The following is a 19,565-nucleotide window of genomic DNA, read 5'->3' as shown; positions in this document are numbered from 1 at the left end:
CCGTGCAGAAGCTCTGATGGGCTGAAAGTGCAGAGGAGGAGGCCTTTTCCTGACAGCCTGCGGAGTGCTCTGCCTCACCCAGGCCTTGGTCCTCGCCTTCTCCTTTTGACCATCTTGGGGGTTCATCTACCCTCTTGGTTGTTCCTGTTTTTTTAGTCCATGTGAAGTGTATCTGGTCTCGTGGCTAGAGCCAGCACTTTCCCTCAATCCTGACTGCCTTCCTTATGTTTTTTTCCTCTGTCCCTTCCCGGGCAATTTCTGGTGGCTGCCCCCTGCATCGGCAGAGAGACTACATACCAGTACACAGTTTTTCATGTTCCTACAGGAACCCCTTCTCTCGCCTACTGCTGTGTCTTCTAGGATACCACCATGCTTAGCAAGAACTTTAACTGATTCAACCCCTTCATTTCCGAGTCCTAGCCACTTTTCTTTGAAATGTCTCATATGCATGTGGTATGCATTCAATGAATAGTTTTTGAGTTAGGGTAGACACTCTATTAGACACAGGGGCAAAATCAGGAATAAGAAAGGCAGACCCCTGGCGCTGAAAAGAAGGTAAACAAGATAATCATGGTTCATGCTCTGTGATAAGCGTTCTGGGAGAAAATCAGTAGGGAGGTGAGGTAACGAATGGCAGGGTGAATGATGTGGGTCAGGTTACTCAGGGGGCCTCTCTGGAAGAGCTGAGGTCTTAGGAAGCAAGGGAGTTCCAGCAGCAAGTACAGACCCGGAAGCGGGGCCGTCTGGTGTATCATCAGACCTGGGAGCCCTGCCTCCCCACTGCCCCACCCAGGGGGCAGGGCTGGTAGGAGCCTGGGGGAGAGTGGCCAAGGGGAGTCCATGTGGACAGCCCCTCTTCATCCCACTCTACTTAGACCAACTCTACTTAGGCTCTTATCAGAATCTATTCCAGAATCAACCAACTAATGCATCTGACCCCAAGCTTCCTCTACTGCAATTCATCTTTCAGAGCTCTGCCAGTTTATCTTTCTTAAACACTACTTTATAATAGTAGTGCACCCCAGTGTTCATAGCAGCGCTATTTACAATAGCCAAGACATGGAAACAACCTAAGTGTCCATCAACAGATGAGTGGATAAAGCAGATGTGGTACATATATATATATATATATATATATATACATATATACAATGGAGTACTACTCAGCCATAAAAAAGAATTAAATAAGGCCATTTGCAGCAACATGGATGGACCTAAAGATTATCATACTAAGTGAAGTAAATCAGAAAAAGACAAATGCCATATGATATCACTTATAGGTGGAATCTAAAATATGACACAAATGAACTTATCTACAAAACAGAAACAGACTCACAGACATAGAGAACAGACTTGTGGTTTCCAAGGGGGAGGGATGGATTGGGAGTTTGGGATTAGTAGAGGCAAACTATTACATATAGGATGGATAAACAACAAGGTCTTACTGCATAGCACAGAGAACTCTATTCAATATAGTTGATCTATATTCAATATATCCTGGGATGAACCATAATGGAAAAGAATATGAAAAAGAATGTATATATATGTATAACTTTACTGTACAGTAGAAATTAACACAACATTGTAAATCAACTATACTTCAAAATATTAATGTTACTTTTCTCTCCAAGGCATTTTTCTTTTTTCTTGAGCTATAATTGATATATTACAGTTGACCTTTCAACAACACAGGGGCAGGAACACTGACCCTCTGCATAGTTGAAAATCAGCATACAACTTATAGCTGGCCCTCCATATCCACGGTTCCTCTGTCTCCACTGTTCCACACCTATGGATTCAACCAACCTCAGAACATGTAGTCTGTAGTATCTACTATTGAAAAACATCTGCATGTAAGTGAAGCCATGTAGCTCAAACCGTGTGGTTCAACTGCATATTAGTTTCAGGTGCACAACATACTGATTTCGTGTTTGTAAATATTGTGACATGATCACTACAATAATCCTAGTTAACATCCATCACCACACATAGTTACAATTATTTTTTATTGTTGCATATGTCTTAATTTTGCGTCTCCAAGTGAATTTTAAGGACCTTCAGAGTAAGCACCATATCTTGAATCTTCTCTAGACTCCTAACACATTTATCCCTGCGTCAAACAGTTTCTATACAAAATATACTTTAAAAATTTATTTAGTTAGTTAGTTCTGGCTGCATTGGGTCTTCGTTGCTGCACGCGGGCTTTCTCTAGTTGCAGCGAGCGGGGGCTACTCTTCATTGTGGTGCACGGGCTTCTCAATGTGGTGGCTTCTCTTGTTGTGGAGCACGGGCTCTAGGCCCGAGGGCTTCAGTACTTGTGGCTCCTGGGCTCTAGAGCGCAGGCTCAGTAGTTGTGGCACATAGGGCTTAGTTGCTCCGCGGCATGTGGGATCTTCCCGGACCAGGGATTGAACCTGTGTCCCCTGCACTAGCAGGTGGATTTTTAACCACAGCACCACCAGAGGAGTCCCAAAATATACTTTTTAAAAATGAAATGTTGTACATCCATACAATGGAATACTACTCAGCAATAAAAAGGAATGCTACATGCTACAAGTTGGATGAACCTCAAAAACGTTATGCTGAGTGAAAGAAGAAGACACAAAAAACTACAGATTGTATTATTCCATTTATATGAAATGTCTGGAAAAGACAAATGTATAGGGACAGAAAGCAGTTTAGTGGTTGCCTGGGGGTGGAGGCAAGAATAGAAAGTAACTGAAAGAGGATAAAAGGAAATTTTTTTTTTTTTTACATCTTTATTGGAGTATAATTGCTTTACAATGGTGTGTTAGTTTCTGCTTTATAACAAAGTGAATCAGTTATACATATACATATGTTCCCATATCTCTTCCCTCTTACGTCTCCCTCCCTCCCTCCCACCCTCCCTATCCCACCCCTCCAGGCGGTCACAAAGCACCGAGCTGATCTCCCTGTGCTATGCGGCTGCTTCCCACTAGCTATCTACCTTACGTTTGGTAGTGTATGTATGTCCATGCCTCTCTCTTGCTTTGTCACAGCTTACCTTTCCCCCTCCCCATATCCTCAAGTCCATTCTCTTTTTTGAGCAATGGAAATGTTCTAAAACTGAGTTGTGATGATGTCTGTATAATTCCATACATTTTCTAAATATCGTTAAATTGTATACTTGTGTATATGTAAAATATCGATTATTTTATGATATGCAAATTATACATCAATAAAGCTGTGTATGCACACAGACACACACACACACACACACACACACGTATGTATTTGCTGACTTAGAAATTGAAATAAGCAACTGTTAACATTGATTCTAAAGAAAAAAAATAGGAAGTCTTTGCAACCAACTTTGCAAGAGGGAGAAAACATTCTGATTCCAGGTGATGGAGCAGACCTGGTTGGAAGTGTAGAAAAATCCCTCTAGGAAAATAAGAGCAATTGATCCATTATAGGCAATTACAATACCCCTTAGGAATGTTAGGGACTATATGCCTGGATTCTACTGATATATATAATCACCCGACAAGCTTCAACCTGTAATTCAATGTTTGACATCCAGCTGAGGGGCTGCTTCAGTTCTCAGGCAAATTCTGTCAACCATAGTGGACAAATTCATCCTCATCCTGATTCTAATAATTTTATTGTGAATTTGAGGAGCCAGTTTTCTTAAGGCGTGTACATCCTTGTTTTCTGTTGTTGCTGTTGTTTTAATTTTAAACCCTCTAGTTAAATTTCCCAATCTGTCCCTTTGGAACAGACACCTTTGTCCCCAGGCAGCTGAGAAACAGAGAAGAAAACAGCACCACACCTCTGTTTACCTGGGAACATAAACAGAACCCAGCAAGAAGTAGCCAAAGACTTTCTTCTGGGCTCCTGGTCTAGTCCTAGCAATGAACTAGACACTCGATATACACAAACCCATGCAGGGGGCTCAGTTACGCACAAGGGAAATCAGGGACCCCGCTCTCCAGGAAGTTACCAGAACACCATGTATTTCAAGACGATATCACGAACCAGTTCAAGGATTTCAACTCCATCTTTCCTGTAAGCTCTTAGGAGGTTAACTCAATACAGGGATAACCAGGGCTCTGCCATCTCGCTGTTGACAGAACCATTGACCCCTCATGCCCCATGGTTGGTATCATCTATGGGGAGTGAGCTAAGGCGTTGGAGTTAGTGCAGTTCAGCCCATCACCAGTTCCCTGCTTTGAGCGTGAACGTGAGTGGCAGAAATGACACGGAGGCTAAGAAAGGAAGAGTCAGGATACGGTGTGTTGCTGGGTCACCCACAGGACTGCTGCCTGGGGAGACTCGTTGAGGAAAGGAAGGCTGTAAGTGGGAAGGCTGTATGGTGCCCAGGTCTTAGATGATGCGAACATGTTGGCAGATGAGAAGACCACCAAGGTAAGTGAGCCAGCCCACAGGATTGTGGGAAAGCTGAAGAACATATGAGGCAGTTCAACTGGAGGGCAAAAAATGCATTCCCTGTTTTCTTCACACCCCAGAAAGAGTCTTTGTAATTAGAAGACCAAGAATCCCTCCAGCGACTTTCTATACCGCAGTGTTTGTGAGATGTTGCCTTGGAGCCAATTAGCATAATAAATCAGGTAAGAAGGAACATTCAGCTCGAACGTTTTCATGTGTGTCAGAGAGAAGTATGGGTGATGATGTGACAGCACTGTGATCTTTTATCTTTCAATTCTTTTCAGACCTTGGGGAAGTAAAAAGTCAACTAGAGAATTTAAAAAATATATGTATATATTAGAAACACAAAAATATAAATCCTCTGAAATATAATTTTTGTCCTTCCTGTTTTAACAATTATCAAACATAAATGTTTGAAAATTTTAACACTTCCCAAATATAAAACCTAAACTAAGGGTTTTTACTGTTTTGGTTTTTTTCCCCAAAATACAAGCAAACATCAGGATATAAAGAAAGAATTTCAACTTCTGGAATGCTTTTCCATTCCTCCACCTAACACTGCATTTACGTTTCCCCCAGACCCACCTCCTTCTTAGCCCAGAACTAAAAAGAAGAAAACCAGGCCATGAGGTCATCTCTGGAGATATTTGAACTGCCTGCAGAGCACGCATCCCATGGCTTATAAATCCTTCATCCGAACCTGGCTTGACTGGGCTCGTCCATCTCCACCCATTCTTCTTAGCTGCCTTTTTGTCCACCCTCCCACCCTCTGCATTTAAGATCGAAACAGCCCCATTCTTCAAGTGCTGTCATTCAAGCCCACGGAGATTTGGGTTAAAGACTCATTCCGAGACATGGAGATGTTTATCTCTACTTACACGATCTGCTGGTTGTTGTTGAGAAAGATATTGACCCAACAAAATGACCTTGTTAACACAAAACTCAAAATTTCCTCTTCATTCTTTGTTGTTAAAGTGCCCAGTTCACTGATTTTAAGTTGCTTTCAAGGCAGGATGTCAGAACTACTACTGGGCTGCACAGGTAAGATTGGACAGCACTGGACTGTCAGTCCCTGCTGCTGGGCCCTCTGGATACAGGCACGTGTTTGCAAGAGGAAAAGGCCCCAACATGCTCTTATTATAACCCATCCATTAAATGGGGTGCTTGCCTTTGGACTGCGGGTCCCAAGCTTTGCCTCATGTTTCCATCGGGTGCTCAGTGCAACCATTCAAGTCCTTACACACACCCCCAACTGGGTTTGCTGAAGAGTGGTTACTCGACAAATTAATCGGTATTAAGCCAACGTTTAAAAAGGATGGGGTAGGGGTCGTGTGGGCACGCATTTCTGAAATGCCATCTTGACAAAATTAGGAGCGTTTCTTCACTGCAGGACCGTGGGAGCCTTTTATTTGCTCACCTCTTTTCAAGTTCCCAAGTGGACTCTGCTGCAGTTTTTCCCAGAAGTGCTTGACCCCTACCCCTTTTATTTCAGGAATCTCACAGAAGTTGCATTCCTTGTTGGATTAGAGGAGATATGTTTTCAAGGAGTCTGCAAGTTAGATAATCCACAAACAAGCAAAGGCAAATACATAGTGCATCAGGTGGTGTCCCATTCAAAACTATAATTATTAATGACATATTTTAATTGTTTTTCTGGGTGCTCTATCTTTGAAACCTAGCCTCCACCTCCTATTTAGAGAACAATCCCCATTCCCAGCAGTTACATTTCAGGTGCACAGTGGCCACATGCGGTGAGTGGACAGGGCAGAGCGATGACTCATCTAAAGACATTCAGGTTTAGACCCTCAGGAGGGAAAGAACACAGAGGGCTTTGTGACCTTTTGAGGAAGCACAAAAAGGATTCCAGAGGCTTCTCTCCCTCACCTCCCTCTCCACTAATTCTCTTCTACTGCATTTATTTCCTGCGTGAGTTGAGAGTGAAAATGTCTACCCCTACTTGCCTCGAAGGAGGTATAAAAAGACTTTTTGTAAGGAAAAGCAGTCATTTCGGCATTCGGAGCCCATCCTCCCATCTGAGGCCGTCATGATTATAACAAAAGCAATCGTTGTTATTTGCTTTAGCTGGTACAGTAACATGCAATCCATTCGGCAGCATCTGCAGAGTTTGCTTTGGAAACTTAAGCTGAAAAAGCAAACACGTGAGAGAAAAGAAAGAAGTTTGTGGACCTCTGAGTTGGGCTTATCTTCAGAACACACTCATTGTCTGAGGGGAGAAGCTTCCCCTTTTTTAACAAAGAAGAGTCAAGTGTTAATCATCTTGTGAAATGTGAAAACCAACGTGCTAAGCGGTGATACGTTTTAATGGGCCAAGAAATAACTTGCATAGACACTGCAGGCCAAAAAAAAAGAAAGAAAAGAAAAGAAAATCATGTTCCTGTTACGCATCTACAAGAAAAAAAAAAAAAAAGCAAAACCTCATTATCAGCTCTCAATAGAGGATTAACAGTCACTGAACAGAGAAGCTTCCGGAGGCTGGCATTCCAGAGAAGCTCATCAGGTTCCTGAAAGGAAGTATTTCAACCCCACTGAAATCCCACCCTCTGGCCCACGCAATGGAAAGAACCCACCCTCTGGTCTACACAATGGGAAGAACTACACGCGCTCACGCATGCGCGCGCGCACACACACATCTGATTTGCAAGAGATGAGCTGACTAAAACCCTAGTTAGTTGTAGGTAAAGTCACCATGTCCCCACACCTTTTCTCCTGGTAGCCAGCTGGAAGACATTTCTGAGACATGACTAGGGATCTGGGAAGGAGGGGTCAGGTAGCAGCTCCCCTGAAGGAGCAAATCCTACTGCTGTTCTCTGTATGGTTTTCTATTACTCTTCAACTCAGTAGGCGGAAAAATTAAACATTCAAGCTACCACTTAAATTTCTGCTGCAAAAGAATTTTCAACCACTGAATGGTTGAATGAAGGGAAAAAAGATCTCCACTACCCTGTAATCCCTGTCATGAAAATGCTTGCAGTTGCTTATTTCGGACTGGAAGATTCCTTAGACGCCCAATTTGGGTCAAGGATGCTGCTTTCAGCATTACTTTCTTGATGCCCGGGAATGAGAGTCATTGCGGTGGACCCTTTCCGTGGTTGTGGGCTTTGTTTTGATGTGAGGTAAAGTGAGAAATCCATCCTTCTGTGGGATAGAGCCCAAGCATCTGATTAGCCAGTGTAATTCATTTCTCAGGGCTGCCATAACAAAGTACCACAAGCTAGTGTCTTAAAACAACAGAAATTATTCTCTCATAGATCTGGAGGCCACTAGTCCAAAACCAAGGCTTGGTTCCTTCCAGAGGCTCTGAGGAAGAATCTATTCCAGGCCTCTCCTGGCTTCTGGTAGCTGTACAGGCATCACTTCAACCTCCATCTCTGTTGCCACATGACTTCCCTCTCTGTGTATCTCTGTGTCTTTACTTGACCTTCTTATAAACATACCAGTCATTAAATTTAGGACCCACCCTAAATTCAGGATGACCTCATCTTAACTAATAACATCTGCAAAGATACCCTATTTCCAAATAAGGTCACATTCAGAGGTCCCAAGTACATCGGTATTTTGGGGGGGGGGCACTATTTAGTCCAGTAAATCCTGATTCTTCTACTCCACGATGGAATTTCCCCAAACTTCTAATTGCTGTTTTCATCACTGCAATGTCACCTTGACAAGAAAAGGTTTCCACTAAATTCCACGGGGCATTTAATAGGCATTGCCTGTGGCTCAGAGACAAATCCAGAGGAGAATGGGAAGCAAGTTGTTGTGTGACACGTTTGCAGTGCGGGGCTGAGCACTGGGCAAGGGCCTGGGAGACCAGGAGGGAAGAGAAAGCTGACCTCTGTGCGTTCTCTGTGGGAAGAAGAGGAGGGTGGGGGGTGGGGGAAGGAGGAGGACAGCTGGGGCAGGGAGGGACAAGCTGGACCTTGGGGTGTGAAGAGAGAGACAACCTGAAGGCAGCTCAGAGACAGGACCACCATCACACCACTCAGAAGACCCTCTCCGCCCGAGGACGTGGGGCTGACAGTTCCTACGTCGCCTTCCCAGGAGGTCAGGTTCTGCTATGGAAGGCTTTCTTTTTGCTGAGAGGCACGCAAATTTGGGTGGAGAGGGGAAGCCCTCGAGACAGCAGTTAGAGACTCTAAGCCACTGTCCTCCTCCCCCTCCCCCAAGGCAGGGCCCATCTCGTCCTCATTCTTGAAACTCCATCTGCACAGCGTCAGATCGTAGCCTTTGTGGGTCACCCATGCGGCTGGCTCTGGCTCTGCAGCTACGATGTAACGCACACCGGAGGCCTCAGGAAACAGTAGCTTAACTATGAGGAAGAAGGGGTGAGAGGTGGGCGTGCTCCTTAGGAAGGAAGATGGGGGAAGCACTCCCCCAGCTGCACCCCGGCACGGGGCATTTTAGTACAGAACTTACAGCTTTGTTACAGGGAACTTGTGTCCTTGGCCGTAGGCCAGTGGGTGGGTTCTGCCCCTCCTGCCCCCTTTCCGTGGAAAGCCCCGATGGAAAGGCTACCACAACAGAAGTCAGAAAGGAAGGAAGTCGGTCAGGTCCATCAGCACATGGTCTACTGAGGTCTTGTTTCCTTTTTATTTTCTCTCTAGTGCTCATTTCAGAATGATCTCTCTCCTCTAGAGCACGACTTCTTTTTTTAACCCTCCGGCTAACGTGGAAAGAATTTGTTTAGTTTGCAGCGGCGAAGTGGCATGAACCATTGGTGGGGTGATTCAGACACCACGGGCTGCTGATTCGCGAGGGGGAGGGACCAGGAATGTTAGCTGGGGGACCTCGCTGTAAGTTCTAATTGTGATGAAATCAGCTTGATGCTGATACATCAGAATACAAACCTTCAAAATCAGCCTTTCACGTAGTAGTTGGCTTTTCTAGAACAATGTATTTTATGTTTGTTGATGGAAGGGGGAGATGGAGAAAACGGAAAGCGCGTGCAGGTAAAGGATTGAATTATAGGTGGAGCTGGGTAACAGAGGTGCCGCCCTAACATTCTCAAGGATGCTCTCGGAGCCCTGACACTGAAAAGAGGCAAAAGTCATGAGGCATTGAATGAATGACTCACGCGATGCTGAAAGTTGCTAAGCTTAGGGTTATCTTCCATGGTGTGGGGACATCTTAATATGGAGAACTGGGCTTTAAGAAATTCCATGAAATCTTAGTTCACCGTTCTCTGTGTCTCAAAGGTCAGTGTTAAACAGGTTTTATTTGCACTTCTAAAAGGAGCTAGGTTGATGCAATGGAAAAATATCTAATGCAGTGAAGAATTAGAGTCCTAGCCACTAACTAAGTTGCCTTAGATGAGCGGCTTATCTAGGCTGTCCCAGGCTTTTGTGAGGATTGAAAGGTGGGTAAAGATTGCACAGTCAATCAGGTAAAGATTACCTGCTACCCGGGGCCTGTCTGATAAGGAGAAAACCCATTGCTGTCGCTTTATCATTCCACTCTACACTTGTAACACTACATCACTGGAACCCCTGTCCAGATGCCTAGATCTGCCTTCTTAATATCCCTGATTCTTGGAGCTCTTGGAAATGTCCTGTGAGTTGCTTTCTTTATAGTCAGCAGGAATTTCCTTTGCTTGAGACCCAAGAAGCCTGCCTGAGACAGTCAGTTGTATTTCTTTCCTGTGGCTTCTGTGACAAACTACCGCAAATTTGATGGCTTAAAACAACAGGAATTTATTCTCTCACATTCTGGAGTTCATAAGTCCAAAATCCATCTCACTGGGCTGAAATCAGAGTGCCAGCAGGGCCGTGCTCCCTCCCAAGGCTACTAGGGTAGAATCCATTCCTTAACCCCTTCAGCTTCCGGTGACTGCCAGCATTGCTTGGCTTGTGGCCACATCGGTCCAGTCGCTGCCGCTGTCTCGCACGGCCTCCTCCTTGTCTATGTGAGTAAAGTCTCCCTCTGTCCCTCTTTCACAAGGGTCTCTGTGATTATGCTTAAGGCCCACCTGGATCCTCCATAACCCATCTGCAAATCCTTCGCTTAATCTCATTGAAAAGACCCTTTTCCCAAATGAAGTCACAGTCATGGCTCGCAGGGATTAAGACCTGATGTCTCTAGGGGCCGTAATTCAGCTTTGCTACAACGGTCATCCGTGAGATTTGTTTTGTGCTGCTTGTTGTTGTTTTATTTTGTTTCGTTTTTCTCGATGATGGAGCTTCACATGTTCATTGTATTGATTTGGTGGGACCCACGTGTACAAAGGGCCACTACATCTGGGCAGGAGACAGACAACAGTAAGAGAGGACAAGGGGCCTGGAGTTACTCGTCCCACCTTTGGCTGCTTTGAGGTTCCTCCCTAGGGCTGAATCCAGAGGCACGGAGCCACTGCACAGTGCTTTGGGTGGGAAAAGCTTTTGGCCCTCATGAGGGGCAACACCCCTGTGAATGTGTGGTTTCTCTCCACAGCTAAGTTGAGGACAGTATGCTAAGAAATACTGCCCCAAACCTTTCCTCTCTAAAGCGTTTAAGTTATTCTGAAACTGTTTTGACAACAGCATCTTTTACCTGGGAGTCCTAACCATGCATTACTTAGGTATGTATTTTTGCTGAATTCCATCCCCCACCTCCCAACCTAAGTGTTGTGAATGAGTTTGGTGTTTAAGAACACGTGCCTGGACTTTAACCACAGGTGCATGTGTCCAATCTGCTCTGTAAAATGACGCTATTATCAAAACATACGCTTCTAAGCTATAACATTGCTATTTCTTTTAGATGTTATGCAGATTTCTGGTAACAATGTCTTTTATCGTTAAAGTTCGTTAAGTAATAGTGATGTTGGCTTCGATCTGTTGTATTTCTGTGTAACATTTTAAAAATGAAAATAAAAATGGAATAATTTTGGTAATTCCCAGCTCCCCTGTTTCTTGCTAGCTCTCCCCTTAAAAAAAAAAATATCTGGAAGAGAAATAAAATTTTCAGTGGGATCTCGAATTTTTTTTTCAAAGAATGAAACACAGGGCTTCCCTGGTGGCGCAGTGGTTGAGAGTCCGCCTGCCGATGCAGGGGACGCGGGTTCATGCCCCGGTCCAGGACGATCCCACATGTCGCAGAGCAGCTGCGCCCGTGTGCCATGGCCGCTGAGCCTGCGCGTCCGGAGCCTGTGCTCCGCAACGGGAGAGACCACAACAGTGAGAGGCCCGCGTACCGCAAAAAAAAAAAAAAAAAAAACCCCACAAAATAGGAGTTGTAGGATTCAAATAATCCCCCAAAGCTATGGGACTAAATAGCAAATTTGGCAGGGGGTGGAGTTGGGTGTGGGGGAACTGCCATACAAATATCAAATTCACACTGGAACTCAGTGGAAACCCAAACACTGCAGGCACATGAGAGCAACTATTATCAGTGGAAACCAAACTGGAGCTCTAGATAAGGGGAATTTTTAATCACAAAGTGTTACATGTATATTCAGTAATCAGGTAGCCTTTTCCATCACAGCAGGGACTGTGTGATCATCTGAAATGATCACTTGGCTGGAAACCAGTATGCATGTGGGTGGACCTCAGCCTAGGGAAGAGAAGATGGTAGCTGGGGCCAGGGTGGTGTTGGTGGAGGAAGGGGAGAGAGCTGAGAGATATTTACAAGTTCACAGAAGCAGGTGGTGGGTTGGCTTTAGGCTGGGTGGATGTAAGTTTCGATTCCCTGGGACCGCCCCGGTTTATGGCTGTTCATTCACCATAATCTTGAACGGCTCCTCCCTTTATCCCCAAAGTGACTTGGTTTGAACAACAAACGATGTGTCCATCTTACCTCTGAGGCATGAGGGACAGGGTGGCGTCGAGAATGAATTCTGAGTTTCTGGCTTGTGCAGCTGGAGAAGGGCTGTGGCGCTGCCTGAGAAAGTGAATGATGATTCTCTAGGTTGTAACGTCAGGACCAGTTCCACCGGAAATTAAGCGGAACATGTCTGCGGGCTTAACGGTATTGGCATTTATCTGGTCCGTCAACCGAGCAATTGCTGTCCACCAGTGTCAGTAGACAGGTACCATCCACAACATTGGGGTGTCCCAAGTGGGTGCCCCACTGTGTCACACAGTCACTGAGGCTCCCTGGTGACTATGGCCACAGTTCCCTGGCCATTCAATCATGCGGGAAACACATGCTGCTCTCAAGGGCATCTGACACACCCTGCCCAGCCACCACTTACTCCTTGTATCATGTGGACCACCACACACATCTCTCCAGTGTGGGCTGATGGTGGAGAGAATGCTGATGAGGGTAGTTCCAGAGAGTGAGCCTGAGGTGGGCACAGAACCACAGTACAGGCGCAGAGGTGAGGCTCCAAAAAGGAGGAGAACAGGGGAAAGAGATAGTTATCGCCACAGGCAGGGGTGCAAGAACAGAGATCTCTGCTTCCTTATATTATGTTCTAGGATATACACTTGCTTTCTGTGCAGCCACGTTCCCCAATAGACACCTGATCCCTGCGTGTCTACTGCTACAACTCCTAGCAGAGCAGGGAACTCAGCCCAGATCCCCGCTGCCCAGTCTCTGACAGCTTCCAAGAGTCTTCCATCATTCACGGTCCCTGCTCTGCGAGGGACCCAACAAGGGTCTGAAGTGTTTCCATGAAGCCAGTCTTTTCAAAAGGATGGGATGCCCTTTTCTTAATCATCGTATTAAGGAAAGAGTCAACTGTTTTTCCTTTGACGAGGTTTCTATTTGAGTAAGTCTTCTTCTTATCAATTTGGGAGATCTCTTTGTAGTCATATTCACTTTTTGTCTGCTATATGTGCTAAATATATTTTTCCAGTTTGTTATTTTTCTTTTTGTTAGGTCTATTAGGTTTAGGATATCTTTATATATACATATTTATGTATCAGTATTTATGACTTTTCTCTACTCAGTGCTTACCTTACTAACTGATGGCATATTGGGCTGTGTTTTACCATATACATACACCATAATATATATACTGTGTATATATATATACATATATATATGTGTATATATATACATATATATATACACACACACCATAATATATGTACCATAATATATACACCATAATATATATTATAATGTGTACCATAATATATATATATATCATGATATAGATCCATTATATATATATATCCATGATTATATATATCCATTATATATATATATTCATGATATATAGCTATTATATATGCCAAATATATTATATACCATAATATTTCATAATATACTGTAATATATATACCATAATACATATAATATAATATATATTATTGGTACCTTTATATATATATAATTGCACATTGGCCTGTTGCTACCCAGTCATTTCCTATCAAGAGTAATAAGGTCTCCCCTTTCATAGTCTCCTATTTTCTCTAATTTTATTAAATTTTCTTTGTGTTTAGATCTTGAATTATTCAAAACATAGTACCATTTTTACAATTACTCCCAAAGCCAATGTATAAAGCTTAACAGAATTTGATGTTTTTTAAAACAAATCACTCCAGATCAGTACCTTCTGTGGAAATATTGTATCATACAAAAGCAAGATTCTGAACGGAATTGAAATTTTCTGGTTTTTAAATATTTATTGTTATAAACATTATGCTCCCCCATGTGTGTTTTATGTATGAAACAAGCTAACATTTCCCACATCAGCGCTTGAGATGGACTTTCTCCTCCCGGCTTTATCTCAACACCGTCCTGCCCTGTCCCCAGCTTTCTGCATCCTGGTTCCACCTCTAAGCAGGTGCCGGTGTCTCCAGGGCAGCCCCCTAGTCCGTTTTTCTCCTATTTCTAAACTAGCCCTAGGAGGTAACACCTGGTCAGATCTAAATTTAGAGCTTCTTCTTCCTCACAGGGTTGTTTTAAGTTTTACTTTTCTATTCATAGTAAAAATAAAAAGTAATGTAAGAGGCAAGTCTTCCCCGAGTGCACACGGTGAAGGGCTCCCCGTCTCCATCTCCAGGCCCACCTCTGCACTCCCACACCCGCTGCCCTCAAGGGAGGGGCTTGAGGCTGGGTGGGAGTCATGGAGACTCGAGAGACGGTGGCCTTGGCCGCTGGGATACACATCCCAGCCTCCCTTCTGGTCCCTGAGGGCTCCCAGGTGACTCTTCCACGCCGGGTGGTGTGGTGACAAGTGGAAGCTCTGGACCCGCTGCAGCCACTGAGCTGCCAGGAGAGAAGCCAGCCCAAGACAAAGGACACACGGAGGAGGGCAGAGGCACAAGGCTGACTTCCAGGACATTCTCTCTGTGCCTGGCCCGAGGGTCTGACCCACTGATGCCGCTGTGCAGGAAGCTGCGGTGAGCCCCACGCCTGCTGGACTCCCAGTGGCCAAGTCAGTCAGCTGAACAGGAGCGGGGCATGTGAGTCAGGTCTGCTGGGCAGCTGGAGGATGTGGGAGAGGATGCCCGCTTCTGAGCCAATTCCCCTCTGAGTCCAGAAATAGGCTCACAATGAGGAACTCACACGAGTCCAGATGGCAAGTGTCCCAGAAACACAGGTGCCCGCTTGGTGCGGACACGCACACACATTAATAGAGCGCGTTCCATTCAAGCTGCAGGAATCTGGCTTGGAAGCTTCGTTTCTCAAAAGGTGGAGGGATGCCAGGAATGGGAGAAAATCCCCCTTGTTCTAAAGACACCCCCAAAGGGGTAGTCAGTGGGATTTGGACACTTGGATTTGAAGGGACGGAGCGTGAGACACCCACTGGACATGCAGTCAGTTAGGAAGGTGAGTGCAAGGGTTTCTGCATGGGGACAGGGGTCTTTTGTCTCAGCTTCTTCAACACACAAAGAGCCAACACACACTCACAGAACACACACCCCTGCCCCACCCTGTGCAAGGAGGGAGGGAAGGTCCTGAGGGATGGAGCAGGTGGTCCAGACCAGAGAGACTCTGTCCTTAGAGCCCAGGACCCCAGGACAGCAGGGTATGACACAGAAGGAGAGCCTGGAGCTGTGGCAGCGACACAGCTGCATGTCTCGGGGCCTTTCCCGAGCCTGTCAGAGCAGACATACCCGGCGAATTTCAAAGGACCTACATTGACACTCATCCGGAGAAGGTGGCTCTAGGGGTCCTAAGCTGCTTCGCTTTTGCACCATCTGTGGTCGTTTGCCCTCGACTGACGTTCTTAGTCCCACTGTTCAGAGGAGACCTCAGCCAGGGCATCACCTGAGGAAGCAGAGAGCAGAGAACAAACAAAGCCCATGGGCAAGGCCAGCACCTCAGAGGGAGGCAGCTGGCCTCAGCGTGATGGTCCCCAACGGAGAAGACACAGCAACGGTCTTTTAGCTGCTCTCGGGAGAAAGGAGAAACTCCCCGCCCCATTCCTCCCTTTTTCCCACCACAAATATTTATTGAGCACGTACTACATGCCAGGGTGACTCCAGTGATGAACAAAAACAAATCCTTGGCCTTGCAGGACTCAGATTCTGATAAGAGGAGACAGGTCAGAATCAAAGAAACAAATGTGTGTTAGAATATCAGACAGTGATAAGTGCTGGGAAGAGAAACCAAGCAGTTGAAGGCAGGGAGAGGGAGGAAGGGACCTATTCTGGGCGGCTTCCCTACTGAGGGACATGGGGCCCCTCGCTCACCGGATGTGCCTCAGGGGTTTTGAGAGGCAGCCCAATGTGAGTACCATGGCTTGAACCAACATCCAGGGCTCCCCTATACAGATAAAAGACAAGAGATCGGTTAGGGGTGACGGGGGTATTCTGCCGTGATGTTCCAGGAAAACCCATTTTCTCCAGGTCTTGCTGCCTGCGGGGAGCTGATCTTGCAGCCTGGCCATCCCTCGCTTCTCCCACAGCCCACAGCTCTGGCAGCATCCCCCGGGGCCTCAGCAGCCAGCTGGGTACCACCATAGCCACGCCACCCCCATCCCTGCTCACCAGCCTCCTTCCTGGGCAAGCACCTTGACTTCAGCCTCGTGGCTCCACCGACCCCAAACCTGAGCGCACAGACATCCTCCAGCACCAGCAATTCAGGCAATTGAGCAGGAGAAGGGCGGCTTCCCAAACACCAGAACCAGAACGCAGAATTTAAAAATAGCCTCTGGGCACTGCTGCCCGATTTCTACTGAGATGATTCCATTGGATCTTTCATGGTTTTATATTCTGGAAGCACGATATGGGTTTTCACAATACATGCTAGAGCCATTGGTAAGACATTTCACCAAAAACAGGCACATTTATCGTGACCCAAAAAGGACTTTTTTTAAGACTAAGGAGTAAAGCCTGGAGAGACCCGGAAAGCACAGCTGGGCAGAGGAAGTGGGTTTTTGCACTCTGGGTGTGTATCAGAGGGTTGGGAGCGGAGAGGGGAGTGGGTCAGGAAGGGGAAATGGGCCTTCGGGGAACAGAGATTACAGCAGTTCAGAAATCTGGGAGGGGAATCCTCCAAGCGCCTGGGCCATTGATATGCCAAGGCACAGAAGGGCAGCCCATCCCCCAGCCCATCCCAGAAAAGCAGCCCACAGACTCCCCTTCAAGTTAACAAAGGAAATCCTTAGTGAGCCAGGCGTGTCATGTCATTTCATTTCATTGGGCAGTTTGGGTTCTTCCAATAGATGCCCAGGCCTGGTGCTTAAAGAAACCACAATGGAACCTGACCTTCACCTTCTATCATGAAAAAGAACATTTGGAGGGGAAATCACATGTGGTATCTACGAGTTACTGAGTGGTACACAGAATGACCGCGAGGTTCGTGGCATAAGGCTGGCATACCTATTTGCGCTCCAGGATGATTTTTTTTTTTAACCCTAGTATTTCTTTGGTTATTTCCATGAGATGCAAAGGCAATGGAATTGAACATACAGGCCCAATGCATCACCTGTAACCAGAACGATGCCTGCATTTCAGATGTCCCCTTTATTCAATGCTGCTTTTGATCTGCTGGCTCAGAGCCTGGGAGAGATGCAAAGATGGATGAGACACAGCAACGCTAGAACCTGCCTCCCCAGCCGAGCTCAGGAGCCTTAACGACTAGGCAGGGGAGTGTGGACCTGGGAGAAGCGTACCCCCTGTGCACCCCAAAGCTGTTTGGGGTTCCCTGGAAATCACACCACTGTGCTAATGGTTCCCAGTATGAATTGTGGTCTCCATTTCACACAGATCCACAATGAGCTTGGCCTCATCCTCTCCCATCACCAGTTTATTTGATTCCAGATTAGAGCCTCAAGGCTTCTAGCCCTTCCACAGCCCCACCCCATCTTTGAAGGTTACCAAGAATCTTAGAGCAAACTGAGAGAGAAGCATGAATTCCTTCAACTTCTTGCCGTTGACATAAAATGTCACCTACATGCCTCTTCTCTTTTCCTTCATTCTCTGGGGAAGACACACACTTCCTCCTACAGGTGGCATGACCAGTACCTCCACAGGAACCTTTGGTCCCATTTCTTCTGTCCTACAGGGCATGCCTCCATCACTGCTCCCTCTTCTTACGTATTTTCCAACCTCTTCCCACCAACGGAGGCTTGCTTACTCCCGACGAGCATGTTCAAGTTTCTATCATCCTAAAAGCACATACTTAGCTTCAAAAAATTTGAAAGTAGAGAGAAATATAAAGGAGAAGGAAAAAATGCACACATTCCCACCGTTGTTTCAGGGGCCAGCACGTGCAGGCATATCAGGGCATTTCCACACACTCCCACGCATGTGTTTGCACTTGAAATCTCATCCATGCAAAGTTTTGTATCTTGTTTTACTTAAAATTATGGCATGAGAATGTTCACATTTTACAAAAATTCTTCAAACAAAAATTTCAATGGCTTTTAAAAAATCTTCCCTCTAGTATCAGGCTTGTCTTAAATATTCCCCTGGAAGGCTATTTAGTTTGGTTGCCATGTTTCTACATCATAAATAACACGGAGATCAGAAACTTGGGTGCCCAACTTTCAGTTCGTGTTTCAGCTTTCCTTAGGATACATTTCCAGAATGGAATGACTGGATTAAAAGCTATGACTTTGTTCAATGCTTTTGATACCAATTATTAGATTTCTTTCCAGAAAAGTGGGCCAGTTCACATTCACATCAGCAGTTTCTGATTCCAAGAAGCCTTGTCAACGTAGCTGTCAGTGCTGTTTGCCCCTCGAGGTAGTGTATTGCACTGTTCTCGTGCAGCCAATATCGATTCTTTATTCGTTAGGGATATTGACCCCTGGTCTTTCCTATTTGGTACTGTGTTTTCTGATACAGAGAAACTTTTTATTGTAGATATTTAATCAAATATTGATATATTCATTTTTTAATTTAAGCTAGAATGTTTTTTCTAGTTTTGTGTGGTTTTTGTCTTTTAAAAATGCATTTAGGATTTATTTTTTCTATGATATGAAGTGAGCAACTAATTTTCCCCCCAAATTGTCCATTTCCACACCCTATTTATAGAATACTCTCATCTTTACCTGTTGATTTGTGATGGCTCTTTTCTTTTAATGAGTTCTTACATGTACTTGGCCTATTTCAGGTTTACTTCTTTAGTTCTGTTGATCTGACTTTTCTTGTGTGAGAAACATGATGATCTTCTTTCATGTTTTATTGCTTTCAGAATTTAGTGGCGTTTCTTACTTTGTGCTAAAAGAGCTATTGGTACCACTTATTTTTTCAAGATAAACTATACTGATTTGATCAAATAACAATACTGCATTGAAACTTTAACTTGTAAGAATTTATTTCTTTCTGATAGTCGGCATTCCATCAGAAATGTGACATGTTGGCCCATTTATTCAAGTTGTATTTTTGGTGTCTCATTACAATTTCTATTTCTATTTTTAAAAATTTCCCCAACATGTATCTTATTAATTTTATTCTAAGCTTATATATCTCTATATATGGTGCTATTGAGAATGGTATTCCTTCTCCATACTCATTCTGTCTTCTAATTGGTTTTGCTGATATGCAAAGCTACTGCGTTTCCCACATTTATATTGTATTGGTCATGTCTTTATTAGTTCGTTAATTCTAAAAGGCTTTCAGTTGATTCTATGAGGTTTCCTGGGCACAGCGTTATATATTTGCAAGCAATGATTATTTTGCATTTTTAATTCCAATGGTTATTGATCATTGGGATTTTGTTTTTTGTACTTATGAAGCTCCTGGGACAATTTTTTTTTGGCCATTCCGCGAGGCTTGGGGGATCTTAGTTCCCCAACTAGGGATCGAACCCGGGCCCCC

Source organism: Leucopleurus acutus (assembly GCF_964270905.1).
Source record: "Leucopleurus acutus genome assembly, chromosome: 6".
Taxonomy (NCBI): Eukaryota; Metazoa; Chordata; class Mammalia; order Artiodactyla; family Delphinidae; genus Leucopleurus; species Leucopleurus acutus.
The sequence above is the reverse complement of the archived record's forward strand: the minus strand, read 5'-3'. Positions refer to the sequence as shown.